We start from the raw sequence: 20360 nt of genomic DNA on the forward strand, positions 1-20360 counted from the left end.
ATAAGAAGAAGCTGAAAACTAAGATAAAAGGGAAATAATGGAATGAGTTAACAGCTGTAAGTATCTTGAAGGGGCGGATGAGGAGAATAGATGTCTGAATGAGGAGATCAAAGCTAGAATCAGAGGTACTGCAAACAAAGGTGAAAGTGACATAGAGTGTCAGGGGTAGTGAATGACAGAAGAGTGCCAATGAAGCTGAAGAGAAAGGTGTATTTAACAGAGATTTGACCAGTATTTATATATGGCAAAGAGCCTTGGCCAGTGAAGGCAGAGCAGTTAAGGAAGCTTGAGGTGATGGTGATGAAGTTCCTGAGATGGGTGGTAGGAGATGCATTATGGGACAGATGCTGAAATAAAGACACCACAGAAGAAACCAGTGTAGTCCCAGTTGCTGAAAAGGTCAACAAGACCATATTAGAATGGCTTGATCACATGTACATGGAAGCAGAAGATGTTTTGGGATTTGTTGAAGAAGATGTGGAAGGCAGAAAAAACAGGAAGAAAGCAGGAGGAAACAAGAATGCCCAGCTAAGAGATTAATGGACTTCTTGAGAAAAGACCACCAGCAGACAGTCATTAGGAGAATGGACACTGACTTAAGACAGGTGGTGACAGTTAACACAACACTCTACCTTATGTAGAAAAATGGGAAAAGGCAGATGATGATCGAAAGAACAGGGTTCACATAGATATAGTTTTGTCAAAATAAATCCTGCATACAGTATTTTTTGCATAGGCCTGGAAATGCAGACATATAAAATCAGGCCTGTATCTTTATTTTAAATTTAACATTTTATATGCAGTTCCAATAGAAAGGAGTGTTTCTGTGAATGATCCAAATGAGCTCTGGGAAATAACTTTCAGACCAAAGCACTGACTAGGATGAAATGTGGTAGCAGAGTGTGAGAAATGTTTGGTACAAGGCAGATCTTGGGAACCAACGTTAAAGAGGCATGTAAAACGTGTAGGCCATTTACAGAGTTATAGTATTATGAAGTCAGTTCAGTTGAAATACTCAGAAGAGTGAATACAGAAATCAGTTGAAATGTCCAGCAGTTCAGATATACAGAACGCCTGTTTAGATACCCAGAAGATTGAGTACAGATATTCAAAATTCAGCAAAAATCCAGAAACTACAGAAAACAGTGCAGTTTATCCTAATCCTGCCATTACAGAAGAAAGAATAGTTCTGAGTTTTGAGTTACAATGTGCTGTATACTTCAGTCTGGTTCAATTCATTAGTATAAGCCTTGTTCACATCTTGTTAAATTACTATATCTACCTGCACTATATGCTGCTACTACATAATTAACTCCATTTATCACACCTACTGCATGTACAGACTTTTATTCTAAAAGGTATGAGAAGGTTTGGCACATAAAGCAGAACCAGATATTTGGCATTTGCTCAGCACAACTATGGTAAATAAAAGATAATGACATTCATGTCATTTCCTATAAGGATGATGATGATGTATGTAGGTAGAAGAAGAAGACTGGTATCAATGAAAGATGGGAAAGAAGTAGAAATATGATGAGTATTTGTGAAGGTATGAAGACGTAGTCAATGAAAGAGATGAGGAGCATGGGAAAATGGAAAAATAATTTGCGAAAATTCAAGTAAAAAGATTATTTGTACTGAAAAGATTATAGTTAAAGGAAAAAAAAAGAATTGGTAACTCCATTTTGGGGAAGGAAACTGAAGTGTGAGGAAATAAGATTATCAGGATTGATAAATTAATGGGTTAATATCAGATATAATTAAAAAATCATGGGAATAGTGCTAAAATATATGAAAATATATGAAGAGGTCAAGGGCAGAAATGAAAAAAAATAATTGGATGTTAAAAACTAGGAAAAGAACAATGGATAAAGTATTACAAGTATTAAAAGAAGTAAGTGTGAAGTCAGCTGAAGAACTAGATGGCTGGGGTGTGTTTGTTTAAGAAGATTAGAAAGGAAAAAAATACTATTTTTGCAGAAGCAAATAAATTATAACTGAATATGAGAACTGAACAGGAAGACATATGTGAAGGAATAAAGATGTATTTGGAAGAGGAATGAAACATTTGGAGGCTGATTACTCTAGTTAATACGATTCAAAAAGTGTTATAAAAGGTTTGTAAAAGAGTTTAAAAGTGGTGATGGAGTAAGTCTGTTATGATGGTACATTATGATATTAAGGTAAAACAGGTGAAGAAAATTATGGCAACAGTAAAAGAAGAAATACAAAATAAAAAACAAGAACAAAACATAACATTGTGTATACAGTGAAAACATTTGATAGTGTGTATCGTGGGCAATAATGAAACTATTAGAAAAGTATGGCATACAGGAGAAGGTAGTTAATTGACTAAAATCAGTATATAACAATACAAGAGTCAGAGCACTGATAAATTAGGGAGTGTGAGTAAGAAAATACGAGTTGGGAGGAATGTGAGCAGAGATGCCCACTAAGTGGAATATGTTTTGAGTTACTAATGAATGCTGTGATAGGAAATTGTATGCACAGATTACAAATAGCAGCCTGGGAGATTAAACAATGTGTGAAAAGTCCAGTGTTAGTGCCGTATGCAAATGATTTGATAATCAAAGTAAGTTATAAGATATGGGATAAAGAAGCAATAATAGATGTAAGAAAATGATTGGAAGTAGATTTAGTACTGATCAAAGACAAAACCAAACATTACAGAGATGTAATAAGTGTTAGTGGGATCTATTTTAAGAGAAACGAGATTAGTATTTTGGGAGTGAGGTAGAAGAAGGAAGAAGATGTAAGTACAAATCAATGGAAGGAGATATTACAAGAAATTAAAAAAAGTAACCTTGCAGTAAAAATGGTTTGGGTATTATATAGTAAGAAGGTATTTATGATGAATACATGCTGGGAAAGATTGCTTGTACTGCTAGTGCTATATGTTTCCAGGAAAATCAGACAAGAATTTTTGGATATACTGATTAGTTTGTTTTGGGGTTCTAGAATGAACCCCATTAAGGTCGAGGTAACATATAATAAAAGGGAAATAATGGGTTATGTTTAATAAACCCTGTAGTATTTTTTCAGTTCTATGCACATCTTTTGTCTAATACAAAAAGTAAAGGAAAACAAGAAAATGACAGCTGGGTAGTATGAAGAGCTATTGAAGCAATAATGAAGAAGAAAAAGATAAAAGGAATGGTAAAATAATGAAGTGAAAACTATAAATATATACATACATACATATATATATATATATATATATATAGAGAGAGAGAGAGAGAGAGGATAATAATATGGGCAGTGGATATAAATACACATCGAGAAAATAGAGCATAATGTGAAAAGTGGAAAGAAAAGGCTTGCAGGAAATTATTATGTATGCCCATGGAAAGTTGGAGGAGGAAAAAAGATAGGATTTTGGAAGAAGGGGAGAAAATGTTTGAACATCTAGGAGAAAGGGAAGACTTTTTTGTAGGGACAGTCTTGGATGACTTGCCAGTGAAAGCAAAACTTAAATAAAAAGTGAAATAGAGAGGAAACATCAAAACATTTTCCTTTTGAAATGTAAAAGAATTGTGCATCTTTTTTTCCTCTTTCTTTTCTTTTTTTTTTTCTAGGATAATGCTTATGCTTGTAATTGTTGCAAAAAGTTGTAGCAAATGGAATAGAGGTCAAGGGAAAGTATTGCTATATATTGAATGTGTTTAAGCAGAAAACATACTGTATGCAAATTAATGCAAAATTGTTTATTAATAAAGCAACCTCATGGCTGTATTATTAAAACATTAGACAAGCTTGATGTAAACCCTGGTATTGTCCAGTGGATTGCAAACTAACAGCTCCAGCAAGGGCTGAAATATGTCCGTATATGATGTATCAAAAACATCCTCAAACTAAAACAAAATGCAGCATAGTAGCATTTGGCTGAAAGGTTGCTTTCACCTCATATGTTATATATGCTGCTCCTCTTCAGACCGATATGGTCACAAGAGACCTGGATACTTACGCGGACAGCACTCTCTAATTCGATCATCATGCTTCCACTGTAGTCAGGAAATGCTTCTATTTTGCCCAGATGATTTCCAAGGGAATATCTTCAAGATCCAAAGAAGTTTTCTTACCACAGTAGTCTTCCTTTATCAGACCAATCAATAGGATGCTCCCTTTGTTATGCACAAATCCAGTTATATCACTCTATTGGAATGGCTCCAAGGATTTCTAACCAAAAAAATTAAAGGTCTTAAATCTTTCAATTACCCTGATAAATTAGCACCACTTTCCTTATAGGTTGGAACCTTCTTGTAATCTACAGATTGCTAAGAGGTAGCCTAGATCTAGCTTTTCAAACCAGGAAAGACCCAGTCCTATTGGACTTCCTATTTCTTTGCAAAACCAGTGGATCTACAAAACACACACACTAAAGGCCTAAATCTAGACTAACAAACAAGTAAGGCTCACTGGAGAGAGTGGTTCATAACTCAATGTACTCCTAGCCTATGGAGCATTACCACTACATCACAAACAAAGTTCTGCTTTGGTTACCTTTAAAACTACTCTTGATGACTGATAGGTAGTCACAAATTTACACCAGCATTGTCATGTACTGCTCTGTTCATTCTGGGAGATAAACACTATTAAGTGATTGAGAATGGTCTGTTTAAAGGTGTATATACCTAGGCTTCCTATGGTCCCAGTGATTGCTTGTCTAGTGTATTGCTAGGTTCCTGTATAACCCTTACTCTTTTTGATAGGTGAAATAGGATCTTTTGCATTAAGCAGAACTATGACCATCACAAGCTGAGGTGACCTTGTTTTAGGAATAGAGCCCATGATATTTTGACCTTCTGGCACCATACATTTGTACTGTAGTGTCAGCACTGAAGTATGAATCCATGGACTGGTTTAGAGATACAGTCCTCTTTCAGATCTAACATCAAAGTCAAACATAATAACTTCTGAGCCATTTGGTAGTATTAAACTGTTTTTATAATACTTTGCTATTTTGTGTCAACACTAGGGGTATGAGGCATATTTTTTTATTATATGTTGAGAGGAGAGTTGTAAGTCAGACAAGAGACTGGACATTCTGTTAGGCAGCACGTACTGTTCAGTATGAATAACAGATTAATGTATACTGCTGTTAGTGTTGCAATTATAAAAAATGTACCATTTACGACATTTTATAATCAAGGAAGGAAATATTCATATTAATAAAAAATAGAAAACAGAAGGCATGTTTATGAAAGGTAGGAATGTCCTGCTAATCTCTATCAATTATGTTTAGGAATATGTGTGATAATGAAATAATATAACTGGAAAATTTGCTAGTGTATACCTGTCATTAACTGCTTTCTAGCATCCAATATAATTTTACTGCACTGTTGCAATATAGCTGTACTATAAACAGATTTCTTCTTGATACACTTTGCAAAATCTGGCAGTATGTTTTAAATTAATCTCTTTTAATGTAAATGTCTTGACATTTCAACATTCGTCACAGTGTCCTTTTTGTTAGCTGGACTAAGCGATATTAACATGCATCAATTCTTTGCCTTCCTTACACAGACGATGCAATCAGTGAATCATAGACCATTTGCCTTTCAACAGAGCTGGAGCCCTGCCAAGTTTTTAGAACGCTAGCATTCTGCAGACAAACTGTATCAAAGACCATGTCATTGCCAGAGAAAGAGTTAAGAGTAAGTGCATGAGAAACAATACTGCTCTGCTAGAACTAGAAGATTAAGGTTTCAAAGTTACAATTTTACTGTCAACAGAGAAATCCCTATAATAAAAACCAGTCTGAATTAGTTATGTTTACTAATGAATTTATGTGTGCAATTTGTGTGTGTGTCTGATAATAACAGAAACAACAGTGAATTACTTTGATTTTTTATTATTAAGTTTAATTTTAGGGCAAAAGCTCAGATGATTTTTTTTTCTGACAATAAAGGCAGAGAGTGGTACATTTAATCCATTTTATAATGTTAAATAAACACCATAACAATTTTGATAATACAAGTAACAATGAGCTATGATTGACAACTATAAGTGAGAGAAAGAATGAGCACATTTATAACTTATATTACAAAGATATGTTATTTATTTTCTATTACAAAGACATGCTATTTATTTATTATTTGTTTACTGTAGTATTGTGCTGATGCCATAAAGACCAATTTCAGACAATGACTTGAGGCATAACATTTCAGAAATACAGAATGTAAGTACATAGGTATAAAAGTATAAATAAAATATACAAGAAGATATATTATACAATGACCCCCCCCAAAACGTGCACTCTGATTGGCCAGCGTGTACATTGTAAATCGAGTTATACTAATGGAAAAAGGTCAGGTCGCCCGGACTTTTTTCCATTAGTATAACTAATTTTAAAACACTGGCTCGCTATGTTAAATGGGTTTAACATAGCAAGACAGCTTTAAAATAAGCAACGGAGATCTCCGTTGCTTATTTTAAAGCTGTCTCACTATGCTAAACCCATTTAACATAGTGAGACAGGTTTTAAAAAAAAAGCAACGGCGAAAGCAAGATCTCCGTTGCTTTTTTTTACTGTTTTGCTATGTTAAATGGGTTTAACATAGCGAGACAGTTTTAAAATAAGCAACGGGCATCTCTGTTGCTTATTTTAAAACTGTCTCGCTATGTTAAACCCATTTAACATAGCGAAACAAAAAAAGCAACGGAGATCTTGCTTCTCCGTTGCTTTTGCTCAACTCTGATGTACTGCGCAGGCGCAGTACATCAGAACTACCGCCGATGCCAGACATCTGCGGAAGGGCAGTAAACAGGCATTATACTATGCCATTATTTAAGAAAAGTAATAGTTTTTTTTCTTAAATAATGTCATGGTATAATAGCAATAACCCACTTCTGGGTGTGGGTAATGCTGTATTTACCCACGGCTGGCTTTGTTTGGTCCCTCGGGCTTCGCCCTCAGGACCAAACCACGCCAACCGTGGGTAAATCCAGCATTACCCACACCCAGGCGTGGGTTATTGCTATAATATAATTAGGAAAGGATTGTGTTTAGGTATGATGCATTAAACACTTGTATTAGCCATGGTTAAGATACGTTACATTGTAGTACGTAGTTATTAAAGATAAGATTTTTTTCTCCCAAGTAGGAATTGCTTTAGAGAATTAATTAGAGGAACTGTACAAAATATTTCTTATACTATAATATGAAGACATTTTATTTATTTTTCTTTTTTTTTTTTCTTTTTTTTTTTCATTTTTTTTTCAGGGTACAGCCTTGCAAAACAGAGCTGTCCTGTGACATGCCTATATTCTGAGTAATATTTAAAATGTATAACACTGAATAGGATGGTGCAGCAGTTTGCATTGTTGCCTTACAGCAAAGGGGTCTCCCATTCGATTCTCAGCTGGGATACCTTGTGTGAAGAGTCCGCATGTCCTCCTTGCATTCATGTGTGTTTCCTCCAGGTGCTCTGGTTTCCTCCCATGTTTCAAAGACGTGTCTGGAGTGTTTCTCCCCTGGCCTGTGCTGAAAATGAGCTCATTCCAAGTCAGAATTTCCTGATAAACAAATGTTAAATAAAATAAATGAAGTCTGAAACTCAAATGCCTGTAAGTATACAGTGAATACAATCCTCACTGAATTGCACAAAAATCCAAAAAACACACATTTTATGAGGAATCAGAACCAATTTTATGAGGCACAAATCTGGACATTCTGCAAAAATCTGGACAGTTGAGAGGCATGGTGTGGGTGTGCTCCAGTTTTGTTCCATGTTATAAAGATATGCATCTGGAGTAATTCTTCTCAGGTCTCCACTGAAAATTGTCTTGTTCCAAGTTGGATTTTCCCGGTAAACAAATGTTAAGTAAATATATATTCTGCAACCAAACAATCTACATCTGCTCAAGGGACCACACTTTGCATGTAACATTTGGTGCATCTGTATAAAATTCAGCTAACTTTCACACCCTGCAATAAATACTCATAGTTTACGTACGTGTGTTTATTTTCCAATAATCATAATTCCTGAAAGAAAAGAAGAACATATACTGGAGATGTTTAGTCCTGTCTGCTAAGAGCCTATGGACAGATCACTTTAAGTTCATTCTGAAAAAGCAGTATTTGTAGTGTCCACAATTTGAACTACATGCAGGATATACACGCAGATGAGCCTGTACATGTATGACACTTTACTTCCTGAACTAGTAAGTATATGCATATGTCCAAGTATCTATTACGTTATGGCAGTGTAATATTATGCTGTGCAGAAATGCAACATATTGATAAGGAGACCAGCTCCTGTGTGCAGCAGCTTTCTCTGATTTCAAAAAGCAGAAGAATTCAGCTAAAAAAGATGCAAAAGAAATTGTGTTGCACTAGCTAAGAATAAAATATCATGCTGACCAAGATGTAGACTGAATGATGGAAAGAGTCACATGTCAGTAGGAAAGGGCCTAGAACTGACCGTACATAGCACAAAGGGCTTTCAAAACCATTTATATCATAAAACAAATTATGAAGCATGATTTCTATGCAGAAAACATTTTAGAGATATTTCAGTAAAATATTCAGACAGTAGGATGTACAAGCTTTTCAAAAATAGCTGTAAAGTGTGTGGCTAAGATGTCAGAGTGAGTGCAGCAGTTTTTTGTTGCTCTGTCTATAAGTTTTATTTCTGACAGGATTTATTTGGAACTTTTTGAAATACATTGGGAAAAACTATGTATAAATATTCTTTTCATTGTTGTGGATTTCCTGAGGAAGAAAAAGTAAAATTTTTCAGTGAATTTTCTCAGAAAATTCCTGTCAGAATATTAGCAGCTGTATACAGATACTTGAAATATGAGTTATTCAAAGTCCTCAGCTCAAGACAGCTCTATGAAAAAAGAACTGCAGACCATAATTACAAGTATACAGGACCTTTCTACTAAAATGGTCAATCTAGAAAGCATTATGGAAAATATGAAAAAAGAGAGTAAAAAGCAAATTCAAGATTTAAAGGAAATTATTTCAAAGCACTCGGATCAAATAACCAACATAGAAGAATCTCTAAATGACATAGATGGAAGGCAGACAGAGAATGACAGTCAAATAAATGTCTTATTGAAGCAAAACAACTTATTAACTGAGAAAGTGGAAGATTTGGGGTCAAGGTCAAGGAAGAACAACATTAGAATTTATGGAGTTCCTGAAAAGACAGAGGGAAATAATATGATTCTTTTCCTGAATAATTGGTTGCCTAAAGTGCTAAACCTCCCGGAATCACTTTCTTAGGGAATTGAAAGGGCTCATAGGTTTTTATCAAATCCTTCTATATTAAAAAATCCAACTTCAGCAAGATCCATCATAGTTAAGTTTTTGTCAACACAGGATAAAGAGGTGTTAAAAACTGCCTGGACGAAGAGCCCCATTCAAGAAAATGGAAGAGTTATTAGATTTGATAATGATTATACATCTGTGACAATAGCAAAAAGGAAAGTTTGTATTCCCCTCATTAAAGACCTTAAGAAAGCTGAAATAAAAGCTCAAATACTCTTCCCTGCTAGATTAAAAGTCACATTTCCAGATGGTCAGAAAATCTTTAATAATATTGAAGAAGCAACAGAATTTGTCAAACAACATAATCAACTAGACAAAATTGAAGATATGGAACTTTCTACTCCAAGCCTAAAGAGACAAGCTACTAATGGCAAAATAACAGCAAATGATAAGTCCACAAATAAACTTAAAGGGAAGTAAAACATAAGCTTCTAATTTCCTGAGGTTATTCTCCCTTGGAATAGGATAAATAGTGCAAATATGAGGTAAGATTTTAAAATAAACATTTACAATTATATATAACTAACCCTTCTTCCTCTTTTATAGTAATTACTCTTATTATTATATAGATAATTACTTTCTGCCATTTCTCCTCCCTCCGCTATGAAGTTTTTATCCCCTATATAGATTATAATATAAATAAAAACAAATGGCTTATAAGCACATAAGATCTTGTCATAATCTTATAAGATCGTGATTTAATGTTATATTTTAAATTAGTGGTGTGCTGAGTGTGTCAGAATAATATTAAACTGTTGTTTAAAAATAGTTTATGTGTCTTTGTTCTGTAACCTTAATACATTAAATAGAGTGGCAGTAGCTTTAAATGCTGAACGGGGGTTGTAGGTGCTTATACAGTCTGACAGGAAGCTTTGTGGGCTTTAGTTTGATTTTGCGCAGTTTTGCGCGTTTTGTGCATAGCGCAACATCGGGCAGCGCCGCCTAATTGGGTTTAAACTATTCCTAGCTCCACAAAGTCTGCTCTTCACTTTTTCCCTTAGAACTGCTCTATCTCTCAAATTAAACACCATATTCTCATTCTAAGGCCCCTCACTGGTCCAAATAAGTAATTTTACAAGTTAGCACTAATAAACCATAAGCACTACTTACTCTTATACTCTCTATGATTACATTGTCCCCTATTGGTCTGTTTTAATTCAGTTCCCTATATTACTCTAGCATGTCCAAAGGTCAGTCAATGGTCTCCTCTCCAGTCCAGCTGGTGAATCTGGGAATTTTGAGGCAATGTTACAACTGTCTCATGTACACGGACAGCCCTCTCCTCCTCCAAACAGGTTCAAATATATGTGAGAGATGCAACCATATAGCCAAGCTGGAGGCTGAGCTCTCTCATCTCAAAACTGGTGTAACCAGTCAGGAGGAGAAGGTAACCTCACACAACACAATTCCAGTATCACATAGTCCCACCACAACAGCGAACCAAACACATAAAGACACAAAAACATACTCGGAGGCTCTAAATAAAAATCTACCTAAGCGACAGAGACCTCCAAAGCAGACATCCAAGCAAACACTACCCCAAAACAAAACAGGTACAACACATAGCACACAAAGTCAGTGTGCCAAGCAGTCACAGCCCTTAAGGCTGAATAACACACCTGATACTCTTGTAATAGGTGACTCTATTGTCAGACACACTGATGTCCCACTCACCAGCCTGAATAAAGAGAAGATCACAGTGAGCTGCCTGTCGGGCACTAGGATCCGCCACATAACGCAAGCACTCAGGTCACTCCAAAGCAAATACAAATATGACTCAGTCATTGTACATGCTGGCGTGAATGACCTGAGACGTACCACCCTCGACTTCATGAAAAGAGACATAGAGGAGCTCTCTGATCATGTAGCCTAGGCCGATATGACCCTGACGTTGAGCAGCATCTTACCCTCACCTAGAATGATGCCACAGTATAAAGACAAAATAATCGATTTTAACAATTGGCTAAAATTTTGGTGTCATTCAAAGGGGATCCAGTGTCTGTCAGCCTGGGATGACATGCTCAACAAGCCACGTTGCTTCGCTAGGGATGGCTTTCACCTGTCACCCCTGGGCTTTCGGATATTGGCAAAGGCTCTTGCCACCCCCATAGTGCCTTTTTTAGGCAAGGCTCAAATGTCAAACCCACCTCCATAGACAGCACAAGGAACAAGAAACTAAGGGTAATGCTGCTAAACGCCAGAAGTCTTAACCTCAAGATGCATGCACTCAAAGCTCTCCTCAGTATGAAGAACATCGATATCTGTGCAGTGACAGAAACCTGGTTCAAGGCTCCAGAGAGCACCCCAGCACTACCAGGTTATACCTCATATCATGCTTTTCAGCCCCAAAACCCGGACTGAACCACAAAAGGAGGGGGAGTTTCCATATTTATCAAGGATATCCACACCTCCAGGTTAGTGGCATTGCACGAAGTATCGGAGACCATCCATGTGCAACTGACAGTGGGCAAGACTGCTTTTCACTTTATAGCATCCTACAGACCACCCTCTCAAAGTCAGGAATCCCACTCGGCTTTCCTGAAAACATTGGAGAACATGAAGATCTCTCTGAACACCATTATATTGGGTGACTTCAACTACCCAAACATTGACTGGGAGCACTACTCAAGCCCCAGCACCTTAGCCCAAAGGTTCCTGGAAATTATAAACTCAAATGCTATGGAACAGCTAGTCACCACTCCCACAAGAGGGGAAAACATACTAGACCTGATCATTACCAACATGGGGACTCTATGCTTCATACCAGAAGTATATCCCTCATTGGTAAGATCAGACCATAAATTAATTTCACTGGATATCCACATCCCAACACCACCCCCAGCCCAGAAAACCACAGTGAAAAACTTCTCAAAAGCGAACTTCTCACTTCTCAAAACCGAAGTGGAATCCTTCAAGGCCCCAGGGCCAGTGGAAACTACGGCCCAAACTGCAGAATCCTATATAAATGCATTCTACGTACATCTCCAGGAATACATGGATCATGCTATTCCAAACAAAATCAAGACCCAATCATCCAAAGGCAGGCGTCCAGTCTGGTGGACCCCAGCCATAAATAAACTGTACAACAGAAGGAGGAAGCTACTACATGATAGAGCAAAATCTCTAAAAGGGAAGGCATCTCTGATCTGTACTAGCAAAAAATTACAATCCCTCATAAAATCCTCCAAGGCCAGCTTCGAGAGAAAAATTGCACAGGACACTAAAGACAATCATAAGGCTTTTTTCAGTTATGTTAGGAACCTGGGATGCAACTCTCAGACTTGTTCGAGTTGATTCTAAGTGACAAAAAATACACTGAACCCACAGACATCGCCAATATCCTGGCAGACAGGTTCAGTGCAAACTTCTCCACCCCCTCCCCCCCAAAAGAGCAAGTATCTATCCCAGCAGAGTGCAGCCTCCCAAACATCTCTGATGCTCAGGTGAAGGCCGCCCTCTCCAAAGCAAAAAACACTGCTTCCATGGGACCAGATGGCATCCTGGGTTGCGTCCTACATGAACTCCAAGAAGAACTAATCCCTCAAGTAAAACTGTTGTACAATCTCAGCCTCACTACAGGATATGTGCCCAAAGAATGGTGTACAGCAACAGTGGTCCCACTCCACAAAGGTGGCACCTCTGCGGACCCTGGAAACTATCACCCCATAAGCCTGACTAGCCTAGTCTGCAAGGCTATGGAGAGGATCATCATGGAACTCATAAACAAAGAGATTGGGGACCTACAGACACTAGATCCTACCCAATTTGGCTTTGTCAAGGGCAGATCCTGCCCTTTGAACCTGGTCGACTTCTTTGAAACAGTCACCAAGGCCATAGATGAAGGAAAGGTAGTCCACACAGCCTATCTGGACCTCGCAAAGGCATTTGACACAATACCCCACTCGGGCATCATAGATAAGCTATCCAGCCTAAATATAAACCCCTATGTCACAAGATGGGTTGCAAACTGGCTCAAAGACAGAACCCACAGAGTCAGAGTTGCTGGAGCCATGTCAGACTCGAAACCGGTCACAAGTGGCGTCCCACAAGGTTCTGTCCTGGGACCACTCTTGTTCGGTATTTACTTTTCTGAGGTACAGGGCAATGTGGGAGGACTATGGCTCACCAAGTTCACAGATGACTGCAAACTGGGCACCATAATCGACTCTCCAGCTGACACAGACATCCTTCAAAAAGGTCTTGCAGAGATGGATAACTGGTGCCAGAGCCATGGTCTAAAGCTAAATGCCAAAAAGTGTATAGTCATACCCTTTGGCAAAAACAATGTGCCACAAATTACCACATAGGTGGTAACCCATTAAGTACAGAGAAAGTAATTAGGGATCTGGGGACCCAAGTTGATAGCAATCTCTCCTTTGACAACCACATTGCCAAAGTGGTTAGAAAGACCTTCTACATAGCCCACCTCATCATGAAAGGATTCACATCTAGATCAAGAGAGGTAATCGTGCCCCTTTATTCAGCCCTCATCAGGCCCATCATAGAATACAATGCCCCCTTTGGGATGTACCTTACCCGACACCTGCAGCAATTAGAAAGACCCCAAAAGTACCTCACCAGGAGGATCAAGGGACTCAAACAGATGCCATATGCTGCTCAGTTAAAAACACTCCAGCTCTACTCAGTTGCATACCGCCTACTTCGAGGCGATCTATGCCTGACATATAAGGCTATGTCCAACCCAGAATTAATGGACATGCTCCACCTCAGTAAATCTAAATCCCTTAGAGCCATGCACTCGAGGGACTTTAACCTCAGCACAGAAATAAATAGAACATGCTGGAGGGAACGATTCATAACCCAGAGGCTCCCTTCGCTCTGGAATAGAATTCCAATTCATGTTAGGCAGAGCACCGCACTGACTCTCTTCAAGAAGAATCTTGATGAGTGGATGGGGGATCGTAGGTTTGTCCCAGGGATTACTTCCGTGTCACTATTAGACATTGGCACAGTAAACTAAACTTTAAAAAGGGCACAGTATACTCAAATCAAGGGGTGGCGTAAGCCAAACACAATCAGGCTAGGCTTATAAATGTCCAAGGGCAGATAGCCTAGTATGAATCTATGAACCTATAAATTTTCTTTGTAGGTATTAAAGTAATTATGATGGATGTTCTGGGGAGAGAGAGCACTTCAAAAGTAGTGCGGTCTGCGGTTTTTAAAAAGATTAATAGCTGCATAGTGCAACCCTGTTTAACTTGTTTTTTTCTATTTTACATGCTTTTTTGCAACCCACAAGCACACAAAAGCTAGGAAAGCCAAAAATAACTGAAAAATGTCATACCTGCCTCATGTATGCAGTTAATTTTTTGAATGCAAAGCCTCAAGAGAACTAAATCACGAGCTATTCATTGATCTGTGGTTTTGAGACTGGCGCTCTTTGTAAAAACTTCTAGTGATGACGTGATTGTACTCTGAGCCTCGGTCACACATAAGAAACAACTGCGACAGGCGATAAGGATGCAGCAAGGAAGTTTTGCTGTTGAGACATTCAAAATATTCTTCAAAGTAGTTTCTTGACTGTAAGTTTATAATTTCCTAACAAAATGAATGTTTACTAGTTCTTCTTGGTGCCAAAGACTAGATCTAATAACATAAATGCTGGAAACTGTTGTAGTTGCAGTTAAATTCAGTATTCAAGGCACAATTATCACTCATACTTCCTAGCATTGTTTTGAATTGCTTTGTTTTCTAAACTTATTGACAGAGTGAGATACATGTTTAGTTCTAAGGTGAATTCTGGTAAATTGTATGTAGAAATAAAATTACTTACAAATGAAGAGTAAATTACATATGAAAAGAAAATTACCATTTCTCTATACATCACACAGACACTTTAGTTACAATGCAGCTTCACCAGATATTTAATGCAAGATAAATACAGCTGGCTGAAGGAAAGTTGAAAAACATTAAAATAGAGCATCCCTTTATAAGTTGCAGATAGATTTTAAAAAAAGAAAAAAGGGGGAAGGTGTAATATTGTCGCATGTTAATAAGCTGAGGTAAATGTAGTTACCTGATATATGAACATCTAAATGTTTTAAATAAAAAATAAACTGTAAAGAGAACATTGGTATTTCTTCATAAATCACTTTTGGAGAATCATATTTGAGAGTTCCTTCATATATGTGTTATATACCTCACCCCAAAAAATCCTAGTTTAAACATATCTTTTTTCATTTGAGTGCTGATACATTAGGAATGTTATTTGGATAACAGAAAATTGCTTATTATTTTCAAGGGTACTTTGCATTTAGGCATTCCTAAAATATAGAAGGATGCGATAAAGTAAGTTGATTGCATAGCCCACATACTACTAATAATGGATTTTAAGCAAGTACTTAATACAACAGTAAGTGTTGAATAAACAAAACAAAAAAGCTGTTTTGGGAATAACACATATCCAGTTACTTCAAAGCAGCAAACACTTGTACTATCTGATCATTATATTGAAAATGTTATCTTACAATCAATAACTAGTATAAGCAATGTTGATTTATTCTCTTGCTAATAGTAGTGATATTGACAACAATGAGGACTTGAATGAATGAATTTTTGAAATATCAATATTAAAAAGTTGTATAAATGGCTTATTATTGGAACAAAAGGGGATAAATGAAATGGAGAAGGGTGTTTGAATAAAGTACGTTTACCACATTTAAATAATCTTAAAACACTCATAATAGTTTAATATTACAGCTTTTAAAATATTGGTCATACTTTGCTTAGACCATACATATACAGCCCATAAACAAAATGTATAGAAGGAATAGTCAAGAGGAGAATGGGTGATAGAAGAAAAATGGAAAGGGTTTCTATGCCTTAAATATATAAATATATATTTAATACATAGTATCATTTCAAATCATATACTTAAACTGGATGTACAGTCTTTATTCATAGTTTAATCTGTATTAGGAAAATAAAATCTTTTTTTTCATCTTAACAAAATACTCTGATTTCTTATATTGCTTTTGAAGTCAAGCTTACATATGCTGGTTTATGAGAGCATAATCCTGTTACTCTAACACAGAGATGTTTCTCAAACATGAATATTTATTGCATGACTATTTTATTTGTAATTTGTAAAATTCTTAATATTCTATCATATGTCCTGAGATGTTTTGCACTTCAATAACTAAACATAATGTTATATAATATTGAATAAGTTTAACTGTATACCTAATTATTATAGGGCAGAAGCAGCAATATAAAGGTTGACTGGTTGTAGGACTGTTAGTGGTGGTGGCTAAGATGATGCTTTCATCAAGCTAGGAAATTAGGTTTCCATGTTTAGTTTTGTATATAGTTATATATGTTATGATTTTCTTATTCATTTCTATTTACCTGCTCATAACTAAATTCAATAGATATATATGTACCATTCTCAATGTTCTCTTATAAATGTATGTCTTTAAATGTCAATGGCCTTAATAATCCTGTCAAAAGAGGGAGTATAGTTAGATACTTGAAATTGAATAAAGTAGATATAGGGTTTTTACAGGAAACACATATTGTCGACAGGGATATAGATAAATTATCTTTTAATGGTCATATGGTCCTTTTAGAATCTCACTACCAAACCAAGAGAAGAGGCATGATGATACTATGGAAAAAAGCATTACCAATGCCTAAAGTCATTGATACTTACTCAGACAAGAATGGCATGTTATGTCTGGCAGTTCTGGAGATAAACAAAAGATATGTAACTCTTGCAAATTCTTACTGGATACCTGGTTTGGAGCAGTTACAGCAAGGAATCATTTAGAGTTAATAATTTCCCAATCCAAAGGAGAAATAATACATGCAGGAGATTTCAATTGCCTTCTCACTGAAAAAGATTACCTGTCTACATTACTTTACTTAATGGATTTAAAGAGTGGCTTCCTGGTGAAATACAATATTTTTTAGACATCAATGATAATAATGAAAATTCAAAGGTTATACTTTGGGATTCACTAAAATCGTATTTATATGGTATGATCAAAAATTGATATCTAAACAAAAGAAAACAATGGGAAAATGAATTAACACAAATACAACTAAAAATAGATGGAATAAAGAAAAGTTTAAGCACCAAGGACATAAAAACTAATTCTGAACTTAAAACATTAAATACTAGATATGCAGAAATTGAAAATCATAAAGTGGCAATAAATCTAGAAAAATTCAAAATTCAATCCTATTCAGTGAACCCCAAAAATGTACATAGGTTGGCAGTCAAAGCAAACAATTTAGCTAGACTAAGTCATATAAAAGAAATCACTGATAATACAGGAGTTAAAACAAGACGTAATGGAACACAAAGAAATTCTGGAGGTCTTCAGATGATATTATGAGAAGGTAAATAATACAAATAGTGACTCTGCAGACAATATGCGTAAGTGTAAATTTTTGAATGAAAATATCAACAAAAGAGTAACAAAGGAACAAAATGCTAATTTGCTCAAACCAATAACATTAAAAGAAATTAAAGAATGCATTCGTAATCTTAAAAACAATAAGGCACCTGGATTAGATGGGATTATAGGAGAAATATATAAGTTGTTTCCAGAAGATACCTTAAAGACTTTACAGGCAGCTTTTGAAGAATTTAGGAAAAATAAAAATATCTTTCCTTCATGGAAATATGCTATAATATCTCCCATTCTAAAGCAAGATAAAGACCCTAAATTAGTATCATCATATCGACCTATATATCTGCTAAATGTAGATTATAAAATTTTTACCTCCATACTTACTAAAAGATTGAATCAATTCATCCCCAAAATAATAGCAGATGATCAAATGGGGTTTGTTTTGAATAGGAAAGTTCAGGACAATGTCATCAGACTTTTAACCTTAATAGATGTTGCAAACAAAAAGAAAAAAGAATTATCAATTCTTAGTTTAGACATAGAGCAGGCATTTGATTCTTTATCTTGGTCATACCTATTTAAAGTCTTGGAAACATTTAATTTCTCCACAGATTTCATAGAACTAATAAATAGCTTATATAAAAACTCTTTGTCATATATTAAAATTGGGGCCTTTTTATCTAACAAAATTCAAATACTAAAAGGAACTAAGCAAGGTTGTCCTCTGTCACCTTTGTTATTTGTGTTGTCAGTAGAACCATTTGCAAATTACATAAGAAATAATAACAACATAAATACCTTTATGGTTAATTCAAAGTATGCCTCTAAACTACAATTATTTGCTGACGATATAATATTAGCCATAGGAAATTTAGACTCTTCAATAAGGCATATTACAACAGCTATAGGACATTTTGAGAAACTTTCAGGTCTAAAATTCAACAGCACTAAATCTGAAACATTACTGGTAAATAAAAACGTAAGTTCTGAATGGAGAAAACACAGTAATTTTAGTTGGGGGAATAACACTCTTAAATATTTAGGAATATATATATATATATATATATATATATATATATATATATATATATATATATAACCTAATTGGAAAGAAATTATACAAGTCAATTATAGAAATTTGTTAGGTATAATCAAAGAATATATAAACAAATGGAGTAAAATGTTCTTTACTTTTGAAAAAAAGCTAACATTAATAAAAATGTGTATTCTTCCTAAAAGTTTGTTTATTATTCAAACAATAATTATTAGCCCTCCAAAAAAAAATAATAAAACAGCTCAACTCACTTCTAATTAAGTTTTTATAGTTCCCACAAAAACCAAGAATAAAGTATGATTGGCACAATAGTGATTGGGAAAAAGGTGGAATTACATTTCCAAACTTAGAACTTTATGCTGAATCAGTTATAATTCACATCATAAGCAAGTGGTTAAGTAACAAGTATACTTCAAACTGGAAACATCTACATATGAATATTCTACTATCTAATGCCGATGAAACAATAAACAATGATATTTTTACTGAAAATAACAAAATTATTTTAGTAGTAAAGGACTCAGTATATAAAGAAAATAAACATGAGAAGTTACCTCATTATGTTAGCTATATGCTAAACAATTTTAGGAAAATTATAAATAGTAATTGCATAACAAGACATTTTTCTATATTAATATTCCCAATAGCACACACGAAGAATTGTCTAGACTCTTTTAATATGAATAAAATAATGGAAATGAAAGGCAATGGACTAAATTATTGGCATCATTTCCTAAGTACAAATAATATTCATGATACTACACGCCTTTTAGCAAGGTATAACACAAATCAAGATAATTGGTTAAATATTCAAATGTTCAGGGAACATCTAATAAAGGAATTTAAAACGAGCCAAATGACTAATATTTTATTACAGCCTAAAATAATCTTTTTTTATGTGAATTAAATACATCACAATTTAGCATGGGGTTCTCTTTATCTAAAATTGATAAGACATTAAGAGCTGACTTAAAACAGCCGGAAGACTCTTTATGGAGTTATATAGAAAGTATGAACAGATTTAATTTTTCTGAAAATGATAAATTAGTAACACTCGGGTCAATCAATCATACAACATCATCTCCATATTGGAAAATATTTACATGGAAGTTTTTACACAGGAGTTTCTTTACCCCACAGAGAATTGCTATAATGTCAAATAAAACTAGTCATAATTGTTGGAGATGTGATGAGAGTCTCTGTGCTGATTGGGTACACATGTTCATTGAATGCATAGTGATTGTCCCATTCTGGCAGAAATTTAGAGATTTTATAAAGGCACTGTGGACTGACAAGTGTATAATAACACATACACTTTTATTGTTTAATGCTCCAATACCAGATTGTATACCAAAGCCACAAGTGCATCTTCTCTGGTCTCTTTTGGCTATAGCATGAAAAGTCATCACTTTTAACTGGAAAACCAAAACAAGTGTATCTTTTGCTGAATTTACATTATTGGCCAAAACAGTATGTAATAGAGAACTTTTAACTCTTGCTTCTAGAACGACAAGAATGACACAAAGGAATTTATCCTGGATGAAACTAAAAACGTTATTAGATAAAATGTAATGATTTCAGACAGAATGGTCTAATGTTATGAGCATCTTTTGTATATAGTTTTAATATT

The sequence above is a fragment of the Protopterus annectens genome, chromosome 1.part1, assembly GCF_019279795.1.
Source record: "Protopterus annectens isolate FY-2018-M chromosome 1.part1, PAN1.0, whole genome shotgun sequence".
Classification (NCBI taxonomy): domain Eukaryota; kingdom Metazoa; phylum Chordata; order Ceratodontiformes; family Protopteridae; genus Protopterus; species Protopterus annectens.